This window comes from Scylla paramamosain, chromosome 20, assembly GCF_035594125.1.
Source record: "Scylla paramamosain isolate STU-SP2022 chromosome 20, ASM3559412v1, whole genome shotgun sequence".
Lineage (NCBI taxonomy): Eukaryota > Metazoa > Arthropoda > Malacostraca > Decapoda > Portunidae > Scylla > Scylla paramamosain.
The window spans coordinates 3101741-3117872 of NC_087170.1; positions in this window are offsets into that span (position 1 = coordinate 3101741).

The following is a 16132-nucleotide window of genomic DNA, read 5'->3' on the forward strand; positions in this document are numbered from 1 at the left end:
AAGTGCTTAGCGTAGGTAGAGGAAACTCAGACAATAGGTACACATTAAACAACCAAACTCTGGTAGGTACAGGGTACGAGAAAGATTTAGGAGTTATAGTTAGCTCTGAACTCCGTCTAGGGAAACAATGCATAGAGGCCAGAAACAAGGCAAATAGGGTACTAGGATTCATTTTTAGGAGTGTTAAAAGTAGAAGTCCGGAAGTAATATTAAAATTATACTTGGCGCTGGTCAGACCTCATCTAGACTACGCTGTGCAGTTCTGGTCCCCACATCACAGGAAAGATATAGGTCTATTAGAATCAGTACAGAGGAGAATGACTAAAAGGATACAGGGGATGAGGAGTATTCCTTACGAGGCGAGGTTGAAGCTGTTAAATTTACATTCTCTAGAGAGACGTAGGTTAAGAGGGGATCTGATAGAAGTCTTTAAGTGGTATAAGGGTTATAACAAGGGAGATGTAAGCAAAATTCTTAGGATCAGCAACCAGGGTAGAACAAGAAATAACGGGTTCAAGCTTGAAAAATTTAGGTTTAGGAAGGAGATAGGAAAAAAAATTGGTTCTCAAATAGAGTGGTAGATGAGTGGAACGGACTCAGTAATCATGTAGTTAGTGCTAGGACACTAGAGAGCTTTAAGAGAAGATTAGACAAGTTTATGGATAGGGATAACAGATGGAAATAGATAGGTGTGTTTCATACAGGGACTGCCACGTGTAAGCCTGGTCGCTTCTTGCAGCTTCCATTATTTCTTATGTTCTTATGTTCTTATATGTGAGTGTGTGATGCTTTGTCTTGGCCACCCTTTGTTTAATTACTGTCCTGCTATTTATTTATTTTTTTTCATGTAGGAAGGATACTGGCGAAGGGCAACAAAAATCTAATAAAAAAAATGCCCACTGAAATGCCAGTCCCATAAAAGGGTCAAAGCAGTGGTAAAAAATTGGTGTATAAGTGTCTTGAAACCTCCCTCTTGAAGGAATTCAAGTCATAGGAAGGTGGAAATACAGAAGCAGGCAAGGAGTTCCAAAGTTTACCAGAGAAAGGGATGAATGATTGAGAATACTAGTTAACTCTTGCGTTAGAGAGGTGGACAGAATAGGGGTGAGAGAAAGGAGAAAGTCTTGTGCAGCGAGGCCGCGGAAGGAGGGGAGGCATGCAGTTAGCAAGATCAGAAAAGCAGTTAGCATGAAAATAGCAGTAGAAGACACCTAGAGTTAGTTAGAGGAGAGTCAGTTAGAGGGGAGGAGTTGATGAGACGAAAAGCTTTTCATTCCACCCTGTCTAGAAGAGCAGTATGAGTGGAACCCCCCCAGACATGTGACGCATACTCCATACATGGACGGATAAGGCCCTTGTACAGAGTTAGCAGCTGGGGGCGTGAGAAAAACTGGCGGAGACGTCTCAGAACACCTAACTTCATAGAAGCTGTTTAAGGTAGAGATGAGATGTGAAGTTTCCAGTTCAGATTATAAGTAAAGGACAGACCGAGGATGTTCAGTGTAGAAGAGGGGGACAGTTGAGTGTCATTGAAGAAGAGGGGATAGTTGTCTGTAAGGTTGTGTCGAGTTGATAGATGGAGGAATTGAGTTTTTGAGGCTTTGAACAATACCAAGTTTGCTCTGCCCCAATTAGAAATTTTAGAAAGATCAGAAGTCAGGCGTTCTGTGGCTTCCCTGCGTTATATGTTTACCTCCTGAAAGGTTGGACGTCTATGAATAGACGTTGAAAAGTGCAGGGTGGTATCATCAGCATAGGAGTGGATAGGACAAGAAGTTTGGTTTAGAAGATCATCAATGAATAATAAGAGGAGAGTGGGTGACAGGACAGAACCCTGAGGAACACCACTGTTAATAGATTTAGGAAAAGAACAGTGACCGTCTACCACAGCAGCAATAGAACGGTCAGAAGGGAAACTTGAGATGAAGTTACAGAGAGAAGGATAGAAACCATAGGAGGGTAGTTTGGAAATCAAAGCTTTGTGCCAGACTCTATCAAAGGCTTTTGATATGTACAAGGGAACAACAAAAGTTTCACCAAAATTTTTAAAAGAGGATGACCAAGACTCAGTAAGGAAAGCCAGAAGATCACCAGTAGAGCGGCCTTGACGGAACCCATACTGGCGATCAGATAGAAGGATGTAAAGTGATAGATGTTTAAGAATCTTCCTGTTGAGGATAGATTCAAAAACTTTAGATAAGCAGGAAATTAAAGCAATAGGACGGTAGTTTGAGGGATTAGAGCGGTCACCCTTTTTAGGAACAGGTTGAATGTAGGCAAACTTCCAGCAAGAAGGAAAGATAAATGCTGACAGACAAAGTTGAAAGAGTTTGACTAGGTAAGGTGCAAGAACAGAGGTACAGTTTCGGAGAACAATAGGAGAGACCCCATCAGGTCCATAAGCCTTCCGAGGGTTTAGGCCACCGAGGGCATGGAAAACATGGTGGCATGAAGTAGTCAGAGGGTGGGGGAGAGGGAGGAACAAGCCCAGAATCGTCCAAGGTAGAGTTTTTAGCAAAGGTTTGAGCAAAGATTTCAGCTTTAAAAATACATGTGATAGCAGTGGTACCATCTCGTTGAAGTAGACGAGGGAAAGAAGAAGAAGCAAAGTTATTGGAGATATTTTTGGCTAGATGCCAGAAATCACGAGGGGAGTTAGATCTTGAAAGGTTTTGACATTTTCTGTTAATGAAGGAATTTTTGGCTAGTTGGAGAACAGACTTGGCATGGTTCTGGGCAGAAATATAAAGTGCATTAGATTCTGGTGATGGAAGGCTTAAGTACCTTTTGTGGGCCACCTCTCTATCATGTATAGCACGAGAACAAGCTGTGTTAAACCAAGGTTTAGAAGGTTTAGGATGAGAAAAGGAGTGAGGAATGTACGCCTCCATGCCAGACACTATCACCTCTGTTATGCGCTCAGCACACAAAGACGGGTCTCTGACACGGAAGCAGTAGTCATTCCAAGGAAAATCAGCAAAATACATCCTCAGGTCCCCCAAACTAGCAGAGGCAAAACGCCAGAGGCACCTTCGCTTAGGGGGATCCTGAGGAGGGATTGGAGTGATAGGAGAAGATAAAGCTATGAGATTGTGATCGGAGGAGCCCAACGGAGAAGAAAGGGTGACAGCATAAGCAGAAGGATTAGAGGTCAGGAAAAGGTCAAGAATGTTGGGCGTATGTCCAAGACGGTCAGGAATACGAGTAGGGTGTTGCACCAATTGCTCTAGGTCATGGAGGATAGCAAAGTTGTAGGCTAGTTCACCAGGATGGTCAGTGAAGGGAGAGGAAAGCCAAAGCTGGTGGTGAACATTGAAGTCTCCAAGAATGGAGATCTCTGCAAAAGGGAAAAGGGTCAGAATGTGCTCCACTTTGGAAGTTAAGTATTCAAAGAATTTCTTATAGTCAGAGGAGTTAGGAGAGAGGTATACAGCACAGATAAATTTAGTATGAGAGTGACTCTGTAGTCGTAGCCAGATGGTGGAAAACTCGGAAGATTCAAGAGCGTGGGCACGAGAGCAGGTTAAGTCATTGCGCACATAAACGCAGCATCCAGCTTTGGATCGAAAATGAGGATAGAGAAAGTAGGAGGGAACAGAAAAGGGGCTACTGTCAGTTGCCTCAGACACCTGAGTTTCAGTGAGGAAAAGAAGATGAGGTTTAGAAGAGGAGAGGTGGTGTTCTACAGATTGAAAATTAGATCTTAGACCACGAATGTTGCAGAAGTTAATGAAGAAAAAGTTGAGGAGGGTGTCAAGACACTTAGGGTCGTCGACAGAAAGGCAGTCCGACCTGGGAATATTTATGGTCCCCTCCCCAGATGGGGACTCCGAGGCTGGTGTAGGAGTCACCATGATGATTTTAAAATTTTTGGGTGAAGGGTGTGCGTGTTATTAGGTGCTTGTAGTTTTGTGTGGAGGAAGAGAGTTGTCTTTAGAGGGCAGGCTGTGACTGCCCCCTTGTGTTGTGAGACACAAAGGGAAACGTTCAGTGAGGTCACAGCTGGGTTTAATGATAAGTTCACAGCACCCCCTGAACAGTGCCTTAGACCTCACTGGGAGTAATTATCGTTTGGGTAGGTGTCTACTGCCTCCTCCTAGTGTAAATTTGGAAGACTACATATGTAGGCTGATGTGCTGAAATGCCTGTGTTGCACCATTATGTTTGTTGAAAATAATACTTTATTGGCATTCATAAATACATAAAAAGGAAATAAATAAATAAGGAAAAAATTGTACATACTTATTAGAGCATCCACAAGCGAAAAGATTTAATCTCTCTCACCATTATGAATTACTGGCACCAATTTAAAGTACCCTTAATATGGCCGCTGGATATGCCTAGACAAACACCAGAAAAAAACAAAAAATCCTCTGCCAGGACAGGAAGAGTGCCACCCAAGCAGCCGCTCACCAGATAGATTGACCAGAAGAGTGTGGTGGTGGTGGTAGTGGTGATGGCAGTGGTGGTGACTCTTTCATTTTCATCACTCAGCTTACTTAAATATTCAAAAATGCCGCCCACATGTTTAAGAATAAAGGACCATGTAACCTTTTTAGATACTTTGACTATTAATCTAAGGAAAAAAAAAAGGAGTAATCAAGTAAAAACAATTTATCTTTGACTAATAATAAATCCAATTCAAATAAAAAAGTCAAACATTAACCTATGGTTTTGTCTTAAATGTAACACTTGCTGTCAGGTTGTGGTACATCCGGATTATTTCCTGAACGAAACTGGGATGGACAACGACATATCGCTGCTCAAGCTTGCCAAGCCCATCGCTTTCCCTAGCAACAACAAGATTGCTCCCGTCTGCCTACCAACACTCGGAGAGACTTACGAAAAAGTGATGGCCACTGTCACCGGCTGGGGTCACCTCACCTTCAGTAAGCTACGATTTAAACACTCCACACAGACTAACACTTTTTTTATTTTATAACGAAAAAATTGTGGAAATGCATACGAAGTCCTTTCTTTTTGTGAGTACATGTGCTAATCATACCCAGTTACCCGTTCAGTTCAGTTAAGTTCTTGGTCTAAAGTCTAGAATTTGTATCGGCATTTCCTGACATTCCTCTTGGTGTGTTTTTTTTTTTTTTTTATTCGTTGTATTTTTCTGCTGGTATTTCCTATTTATCCACATTTCAAACAATAGTGTCTAAATTTACTCAACTAGTCTTTCGTTCAATAACACTTCTCCAGTTACACTGCCTTTTCTGCTGTCTCATGATAAAGTCAATTGTTTTCCTACCAGACCTCCCAGTGACTGATTTCCGGGCAGGACTGGGACACACACACACACACACACACACACACACACACACACACACACACACACACACACACACACACACACACACACACACACACACACACACACATACACACATACACACCAATGAGACAGCGAGGCCACAACTCGCACTTGTTGCTGAGGATGAACAGAGGCTGCTTAGAGGCTCACACATCTGCCTTACCATGCTCGGGACTCAAAACCTGGCGCGCGCTCTTGCCTTAAAACAACTTACAGGGCCCGAATTACGTTCGGGCCTTTTATCTCTGAAACTTCCACCAGAGGCAGGTAAAGGTAGCTCAGGTAGAATATAAAAAAGGACTGGGAATACAGACCAACACCACACCTCTCATCCTATCTGGCAGATGGAACACAGCCAGAGGTGCTCCATGAGGTGACGGTGCCCACCATGACCTACAAGGAGTGCCTGACAGAGACGGCCTACGCCACCACTGACTGGGCAGCTGATTACCTCAACGAGAACATGATCTGTGCAGGCGAGGCTGCTGGTGGCAAGGACGCATGTGAGGTATGGGGGAGTTGGTGGTGGTGGTGATGGTAGTAATAATGATAATGGTGGTGGTGGTGATGGTACCTGATTGTATGTTTACAGGACTGAGCCAAGCTCTATAGTGTGTGTGTGTGTGTGTGTGTGTGTGTGTGTGTGTGTGTGTGTGTGTGCGCGCGCCTGTGGTATAATTGAGAAACAGCGACACCTTAATCTGAAATGAGAATGTACAGTACTAAAAAAAATTATAGTTTACCAAAGAGTATTCCTAGAAACAACCTCAGTAAAAGTGAGCAGCACATAATTACAATTCTGATCAGTACTTGAGGCTGGCGTGGAGCTAAACGCAGAGTTACCGTCCCTGCTTCTTTCACCAGCTTGAGTGTCTGAGTAAAAGATGAACACTTGCTGTTGGCAGAATGATTCTGGTGGCCCCTTAGTGACTCCAGGCAGCTCGGGCTCCATGGAACAAATCGGCATAGTGTCGTGGGGGTACCGCTGCGCCGAGCCAAACTATCCAGGGGTGTACACGCGAGTCGGCAGTAAGTCAACTCTCACCAAAATCTTTATTCTTTTATTTATGTAAGAAGGGCTCTGACTTGGGCCAACAAAAAAAAAGTCACACTAAAGGTGCTAGTTTCTTAAAAGTATAGTTCGAAAAGGGTTATCCATAATTTCAGATATGTCTTAAAATCGTTTAAGTATAAGACAAAAATACAGAACCAGGCAGGGAAGTCCAGAATTTACCAGTAAAGGGATAGAAATATTGAGAATACTGATTAACTCACTTATTACAGTAGTGGCCTTAAAGTGCTTCAACAAGGTGTCAAAACACTTCTGTAATATTAGATAATACTTTTGGCTTTGGAGACTGCACCTTCAGTGGGTCTTTTCCTTATCTTTTTTTTTTTCTAGCCCTTAACCAGACCACATATTTGAAAAATAATAATAATGAATTAAAAACATATATTTTGGTCATCCTCGATTATCCCGTGACTAGTAAAGCTACAGAGACATGGTGTGCAAATTTTCCCCCACACAGATTACCTCTCCTGGATTGCCAGTGAAACAAGTGGTGCGTCTGCCTGCCCTCCTACCTCTTGAACATCCTTGCTACATTAATGGCGTCTTTCTTGTGTTTTTACTGCATTGTATCTTCAATTACTATAAAAAAAAAAGATCAATTGCTACCACTTTACTGCATTGCAAGTTACTACAATAAGGTTTAAGTTACTATAACAAAAGTTTATCACAACATTGTATAAGTTACCACAAGATATTTGTTATCACACTACTGTGTTATAAATTATAACAATAGAGTTACAGATTATCACAACAAATGCATTTAAAATAAAGAGAGCATTGAATATAACTTTTCATTTCCATGAATACCTTACATTATCAATATTGTACTACTAATGTGTGCAAACCATTTGCTATCACGTAGTATAAAACTGAATTAGTGAACTATAAATGTACCGTCGTGGTACGGCTGGTACAGACATGTACCAGGAACGGTATGTTCTCTTATCCTGCCTCCTACAGGATGGAGTGTAAGGAGTGAAGGAGATACATCTTGCAGTGTTGGACGTTTAATCGATGTATAGAAGAATAATATAGTGTGTGCTCCCTCCAGAGTCTTGTCCTGCATTCCCTCGATGGAGAGGTCAGTTGTTGGTTATTTGCTACAAATCATAGGTCCACGTGAGTGTTAACAGCAGCAAATATCAAAGGAGCTTGAAACGGAGACGGAAGAATTAAAATGGGTTATTTGACACAAGTGGTGCGGTGAGATGATATGCGAGCTGTCACTTGATACAAGTGAGAAGTATCACATTCCTCTGAGTACGAAGTAATAGCAGTAGCATACTCTGTTCACGATCACTAGAGGCACAAGCCCTTCCCCCTGGATGGAGCACGTCAGGAGATCAACGCTCTGGCCTGCTACTGATTGGCCGTTTTTAGTGGAAAGCGTGCATTTTACAGTGCTCCATTGCTTCTTTACCAACACACAAACTATTTGCTTTGAGTACATGAAAACCATTCTTTTACCGTCTGCAGTAAATGTCTTATTACTTGAACTCAAAAGCAGCTCAGTAGCACTTGATGAGAAGACACAGGCTTCTAAATTTCTAAGCGGCCGAAAGAATGATATTAGGCACTTCAAGGTGCTTAGGGACACCTGGACTGCACACATCCAACTCCTCACCTAAGACATGGGAAAGAGAGCGGGGCCAGCGCTAATGCCCACTGAGACCATAAACCCCAGCCGGCCAGGCCTGTGGCTTACTCCGAGGCAACAGAGTGGGATCACTGATGACAGGTTAATCACTCCTTGAGTTGCTGATACGGTGTTTTATCCATTAATTGTAATACCTGATCAGAGAGAGAGAGAGAGAGAGAGAGAGAGAGAGAGAGAGAGAGAGAGAGAGAGAGAGAGAGAGCATGGGAAAGCATTCGGCCTGAGGGATTAGCAGTAACACATGAAGGGCAGAACACTGTCTAGGAGAGTCAAGTATCTGGTAGTGTTTATCTGGTTACCAGATCAATGTCAAATATCCCGCCACACCTTGGGACATCGCCACGCGCTCTACCAAAGTTCCGCCGTGAGGGAGGGGCTTGTGCTTCTAGCGATCGTGAACAGAGTATAGTAGTAATGGTAGGAACAGCAGCAGCAGCAGCAGCAGCAGCAGCAGTAGTAGTAGTAGTAGTAGTAGTAGTAGTAATGGTAGTAGTAGTAGTAGTAGTAGTAGTAGTAGTAGTAGTAGTAGTAGTAGTAGTAATATATATATTTTATATCGGTACATAATGGTTGACCATGCTATTGACTGCTGAGAATCGTCCTAATATTATATCTTGCAAAGTTGTATGTAACTAAGAGTGTTTGTGTAATACGTTTATACAAAATGATGGCAGTGGAATGAGCGAGTAGAACAGATAATGGGAAATATAAATTAGGCAAAAAATATATTTATATACACACTGTTATGACCACAATTTCCAACCCCTTCACAAAGCTGCCACACCTTGACTAACTTCCTGCAAGTCACCTCCTATGTGATATGGGTTACACGGTCCGCTTTTGACTGTTTTACTTTTTGAGTCTGTTTTACCCACTCACAGACAAGGGAAATACAACAACTGCAACAAACTCCACCAGCTGAGCAAGAATCACCAACTATGTCTAGAAAGAAACAATTATAACGAGCAACAATACATATATGGGCGAAGTATAAAATCCCGCTGGACTATCGTCCACGTATCGATTTCTCCCACTGTCCAACATTATATTATATCCTCTAGCCAAGTAGCGTCGTTTACAGCCTCCTGGACAGCAGGCCTGATCAGGACCTGAGGAGGGAGAAAAGTTCACTACACCGCTAATCACTTAAGTCCTCTGCGGCTAAGCAGCCTCAGCCCACAGTAGCATTTAACAAAACAATTACACCAACTAGTGACATGACTACAAGCAAGTGCCCATAAACAAACAGGAGGGTAATTCACTGCTCATTGAACACGAACTCAGCCCACGCATACACGCAGCCACACACGCAGCAGAGGAGTCACATCCCTGGATATGGAATGCATTATACTTAACTACACTTCCAGGCATACTACTATACTACTAAGGTAGTTCGGGGACGTATGACCAATAATTACTCACTTATCCCCTTAAAGCAACTGGCCCGACTAGTTGTATTCCTTTACCAGTGGGATAGGATGGTGACATACATACATACATACGAGTATATCCACCCACCTGCACGCTGCACCCCACCCTGGCTTATATGAATAAAACACTTATTTTCTGACAATTCTCTCGACTAAACTATAAGGGGATAAGTGGATACTGATCACTTTATCTTCAAGGGCAACTCTTCGGCAATCAAATGTGTGAGGCTCAATCAAAGGAAACACTCAGAAATAAGGTAAATGAATTTGGGAAAAAAGAGTCTATGGGCGCGGGAATTTTTACAGTTATCTCATGGAACGAATGGCCTCTCTTAATCATATGTCTGGCGTTTGTACTCTCTCTCTCTCTCTCTCTCTCTCTCTCTCTCTCTCTCTCTCTCTCTCTCTCTCTCTCTCTCTCTCTCTCTCTCTCTCTCTCTCTCTCTCTCTCTCTCTCTCTCTCTCTCTTCCTTTAGTATTCTTCTCCCTCACTTCTTCTCTTGTTCGTGTTACATCACTTTATCTCGTTGCACATAACACATAATGAAAAATATAAAATAGATGATGACATGCAAAATATATACAAAAAAGCAGAGAAGTAAGCAGCGTACATCTAGCGCATAATGTAAGAATAGATATTGCGAGGAGAACAGAATCCTAATCAAACTCAGGGACTATATCAAACAAGAATTAGCTTTGTAAGCAGAGATTAATAAGTAGGCAGGATTTAAAACAAAAAAAATGTCATAAAGCAAAAATTGTAGCTTGTAGAGTGAGCTGAGAAAAGACGCGGCATCGTAACGAAAGTGAATACTGAAGGTAGATGCACTTCAGGTAATGAGAAAGAACCGAGCCATGAAAGCGAGAGTGGGTGCATGTGAAACACGGCCTCTTAACGTAACAAAAGCAGCCGCTGACAGTGTATCTACTCATGAACTAACGAAATGGAAAAACGTGTAGTCAGGTGAGAAAAGGTACCAAGGAATTATCGCGCAATCGCTGAAATAAATCTGGTAGTACAAAAGGCTATGAATTAGGATGGCCTGTGTGAGTGTCTCTTGAGACCAGGATTGGAAAGAGCCCGGGATTATTTATTTATTTATTTTATTTTTATTTTTTTTCTGAATCCCAATCCACTGGGTTTTCTTAGATATTACATTTTTTTTATTTTATTGTTTTCTGAGGGATTATATTTTCTGTTTATTCCTTATATTTATATGCAAATTTGTTTAAATAAGCAACCAAAAAGTAATCTAGAGGGAAACTTTTTTTTTTAATATAGGAAAACTACAAGCTGAGAGCAACAAAAATATAATTAAAAAAAATAAAAAATAAATAAAAATATCCACTAAGGTGCGAGTCCTCAGAGTCAAAATCTGTCGTCAAAAATTAAAGGATATGTGTCTTGAAGCCTCCCTCTTGAAAGAGTTCAAGCCTTAGGAAGGCGAAAATACAGAACCAGGGATGGAATTCCAGAGTTTACCAGAGAAAGAGAAGAATGACTGAGAATACTGGTTAGCTCTTGCATTAGAGAGCTGGACAGAACACGGGTGAGAGAAAAAAAAGTCTAGTGCAGTGAACCCAAGGGATAAGGGTAGGCATGCAGTTAGCAATATCAGAAGAGCAGTTAGCATGAGAATAGCGGTGGAAGATACCAAAAGATGCAACAATGTGGCGATAAGCGAGAGGCTGAAGACAGTAGTCAATTAGAGGAAAGGAGTTGATAAGAAGAAAAGCAGTATGAGTAGAATGAAGTGGGGGCGGGGGTGAGAAAACTGATAAAGACAGTATGAGTGGAATGGAGTGGGTGGGGGTGAGAAAACTGATAAAGACGACTCAGAATGCTTAACTTCAAAGAAAGAACGGTCAGAAAATAAACTTGAGATGAAGTTACAGAGAGAAGTATAGAAGCCGTAGGAGCATAGTTTGGAAATCAAAGTTTTGTGCCAGGCTCTATTAAAAGATTTTTATATGCCTAAGCCAACAAGAAAAATTTCAACAAAATCCCTATAAGCTATAAGAGGATGACCAAGACTCAGGAAGGAAAACCAGAAGATCACCTGTAGAATGGCCTCCACAGAAATTATACTGTCAATAACATAGAATGTTATGAAGTGTTTAAAATTCTTCCTGTTGAGGATATGTTCAAAAACTTTAGAAAGGTAGGAAATTAAAGCTTAGATTAAAGCTTAGCGTAGATTGAGGGATTAGAACGGTCATTCTTTTTTTGGGAACAGGTTGAACAGAGCAAATTTCCAGCAAGAAGGAGAGATGGTAGATGGTGAGAGACAGTTGGAAGAGTATGACTAAGCAAAGTACAAGCACAGAGGCACAGTTTTGGAGGTCAATAGGAGGGACCCCATCATTACGAAGGATCTTAATGGATTCAGCTTTAGAAATAGATGAAATGGCAGTGGTCCCATCAGATTGAGATAAAGTAAGGAAAGATGAAGAAGCAAAATTATTGGAGATGTTTTTTGGCCAGGTGCCAGATATCTTGATGGGAGTAAGATATTGAAGGATTTTAACACCTATTAATGAAAAAGTTTTTTTCGCTAGTTGGAGAAAAGAGTTGGCATAATTCTGGGCACAAGTATGAAGTGCATGAGATGCAGGTGATGGAAGGGTCAAGTGCCTTTTGTGGGCTACCTTTCTATCATATATAGCACGAAAAAAGGGTGTGTTAAACCAAGGTTTGGAAGTTGTAGAGCGAGAAAGGAATGAGGATTGTACGCCTCCATGCCAGGCACTAAGACCTCTGCTATGCGCTCAGCATACAGAGAAAAGTCTCTGACACGGAAGCAGTATTAATTCCAAGGGAAAAAAAAAAAATACCTCCTCAGGTCTCCCCAGTTAGCCGATTAGTGCGATAGGACAAGATACAGATATGAGGCTGTAGTCGGAGGAGTCCAACCGAGAAGACAGGATGACAGCAAAAGCAGAAAGATTAGAGGTTAAGAAAAGATTAAGAATTTTGGGCGTATTCCCAAGACGGTCAGGAGACTAGTTTACCAAGACTGTTTGTGAAGGGGAGAGAAAGCCAAAGCCGGTGGTGAACACTAAAGTCTGCAAGAATGGAGATATCCGCGAAAGGAAAATAGAAATAGAAAGTGCTCCACTCTGGTAGTTAAGTAGTCAGAGAGTTTCTTATTGTCAAAGGAGATAAATTTTGTTTGAGAGTGACTTTGTAGTTGTAGCCAATTGATGGGAAATTCGGAAGATTCAAGACTGTGGGCACGAGAGCAGGTTAATTCGTTGTGCACATAGACACAGCATCCAGTTGTTGTTTTTTTTTTTTTATTGAAAATGAGAATGGGGAATGAAAGAGGGAACAGAAAAGAGGTTACTGTCGGTTTCCTCAGACACCTGTATTTTGGTGAGGAAAAAATGAGGTTTAGTAGAAGAGAGGTGGTGTTCTTCAGATTGAAAATTAGATCTAAGGCTGCGAATGTTCCGGAACTTAATGAAGAAAAAGCTGAGGGGGCGGTGTCAAGACTCTTATAGTTGATACCACTCCCCAGACAAAAACTCCAAAGCTGGTGAAGGAGTCGTCAAATTTAATTTGGAATTTTGAGTGAATGGTATGTGTGTGTAATTAGATGCATGTAGTTTTGTGTGAAAGAAGATAGTTGTCTTTATAAGGAAGTCTGTGAGTGACCCCTTGTGTTGTGAGACATAAATGGAAACGTGCACTGAGGTCACAGCTGAATTAATGATGAGTTCCCAACACCCCCTGATCCACTGCTTCAAACCTTACAGTAATTATATATATATATATATATATATATATATATATATATATATATATATATATATATATATATATATATATATATATATATATATATATATATATATATATATATATATATATATATATATATATATATATATATATATATTATAATATATATATAATAACATTATGTATATTATGTATAATGTATAATATTATATATATATATATATATATATATATATATATATATATATATATATATATATATATATATATATATATATATATATATATATATATATATATATATATATATATATATATATATATATATATTTTTTTTTTTTTTTTTTTTTTTTTTTTTTTTTTTTTTTTTTTTTTTTTTTCATGTAGGGAGGACACTGCCCAAGGGCAACAAAAGTCCAGTAAAAAAAATGGTCACTGCAATGCAGTCCCACAAAAGGGTCCAAAGCTATAGTAAAATATTGGGGGATAAGTGTCTTGAAACCTCCGTTTTGAAGGAATTCAAGTCATAGGAAGGTGGAAAACAAAAGCAGGCAGAGAGTTCCAGAGTTTACCACAGAAAGGGATGAATGACTGAAAATACTGGTTAACTCTTGCATTAGAGAGTTGGACAGAATAGGGATGAAAGAAGAAAGTCTTGTAGTTAGCAAGATCAGAAGAGCAGTTAGCATGAAAATATCGGTAGAAGACAGCTAGAAATGCAACATGAGAGAGAGGTTGAAGACATTCAGTTAGAGGAGAGGAGTTGATGAGACGAAAAGCTTTTGATTCCACCCTGTCAAGAAGAGTGGAGTCAAGAATGAGTGGAATCCCCCAGACACATGAAGCATACTCCATACATGGACGGATAAGGCCCTTGCACAGAGTTAGCAGCTGAGGGGATGAGGAAAACTAGCGGAGACGTCTCAGAACACCTAACTTCATAGAAGCTGTTTTAGCTAGAGATGAGATATGAAGTTTCCAGTTCAGATTATAAGTAAAGGGCAGACCGAGGATGTTCACTGTAGAAGAGGGGGACAGATGAGTGTCATTGAAGAAAAGGAGATAGCTGTCTGGAAGGTTGTGTCGAGTTGATAGATGGAGGAATTGAATTTTGAGGCATTGAACAATACCAAGTTTGCTCTGCCCCAATCAGAAATTCTAGAAAGATCAGAAGTCAAGCGTTCTGTGGCTTTCCTGCATGAAATGTTTACTTCCTGAAAGGTTGGACGTCTATGAAAAGACGTAGAAAATTGCAGAGTTCTTGACGCATTGAACAATACCAAGTTTGCTCTGCCCCAATCAGAAATTTTAGAAAGATCAGAAGTCAAGCGTTCTGTGACCTCCCTGCGTGAAATGTTTACTTCCTGAAGGGTGAACGTCTATGAAAAGATGTGGAAAAGTGCAGGGTGGTATCATCAGCGTAGGAGTGAATAGGACAAGAAGTTTGCTTTAGAAGATCATTAATGAATAATAAAAAGAGAGTGGTTGACAGGACAGAACTCTGAGGAACACCACTGTTAATAGACTTAGGAGAAGAACACTGACCGTTCACTACAGCAGCAATAGAACGGTCAAAAAGGAAATTTGAGATGAACTTATAGAGAGAAGAATATAAGCAGTAGAAGGATAGTTTGGAAATCAAAGCTTTGTGCCAGACTGTATCAAAAACTTTTGATATGTCCAAGGCAACAGCAAAAGTTTCACCAAAATCTCTAAAAGAGGATGACCAAGACTCAGTAAAGAAACCCAGAAGATCACCAGTAGAGCGTTCTTGACGGAACCCATACTGGCGATCAGATAGAAGGTTGCTTAAGAATCTTCCTATTGATAATAGATAAAAAAAAAATAGATATGCGGGAAATTAAAGCAATAGGACGGTAGTTTGATAGATTAGAACGGTCACCCTTTTTAGGAACAGGCTGAATGTAGGCAAACTTCCAGCAAGAAGGAAAGGTAGATGTTGACAGACAGAGCTGAAAGAGTTTGACTAGGCAAGGTGCAAGCACAGAGGCACAGTTTCGGAGAACAATAGGAGGAACCCCATCGGGTCCATAAGCCTTCCGAGGGTTTAGGACAATAAGGGCATGGAAAACATCAGTGCGAAAAATTTTAATAGGCAGCATTAAGTAGTCAGAAGAGAGAGGAGAGAGAGGAAGAAGCCCAGAATCGTCCAATATATGGTTTTTAGCAAAAGTCTGAGCGAAGAGTTCAGCTTTAGAAATAGATGTGATAGCAGTGGTGCCATTTGGTTGAAATAAAGGAGATAAAGAAGAAGAAGCAAAGTTATTGGAGATATTTTCGGCTAGATGCCAGAAGTCACGAGGGGAGTTAGATCTTGAAAGATTTTTACACTTTCTGTTAATGAAGGAGTTTTTGGCTAGTTAGAGAACAGACTTGACACGGTTCCGGGCAGAAATATAAAGTCCATGAGATTATGGTGATGGAAGGCTTAAGTACCTTTTGTGGGCCACCCTTCTATCATGTATAGCACGAAAACAAGCTGTGTTAAACCAAGGTTTAGAAGGTTTAGGACGAGAAAAAGAGTGAGGAATGTACGCCTCCATGCCAGACACTATCACCTCTGTTATGCACTCAGCACACAAAGACACGGGTCCCTGACACGGAAGCAATAGTCATTCCAAGGAAAATCAGCAAAATACATCCTCAGGTCCCCCAAACTAGCAGAGGCAAAACGCCAGATGCACCTTCGCTTAGGGGGATTCTGAGAAGGGATTCGAGCGAAAGAAGATAAAGATATGATATTGTGATCGGAGGAGCCCAATGGAGAAGAAAGGGTGACAGCATAAGCAGAACTATTAGAGGTCAGGAAAAGGTCAAGAATGTTGGGAGTATCTCCAAGACAGTCAGGAATATTAGTAGGGTGTTGCACCAATTGCTCTAGGTCGTGGAG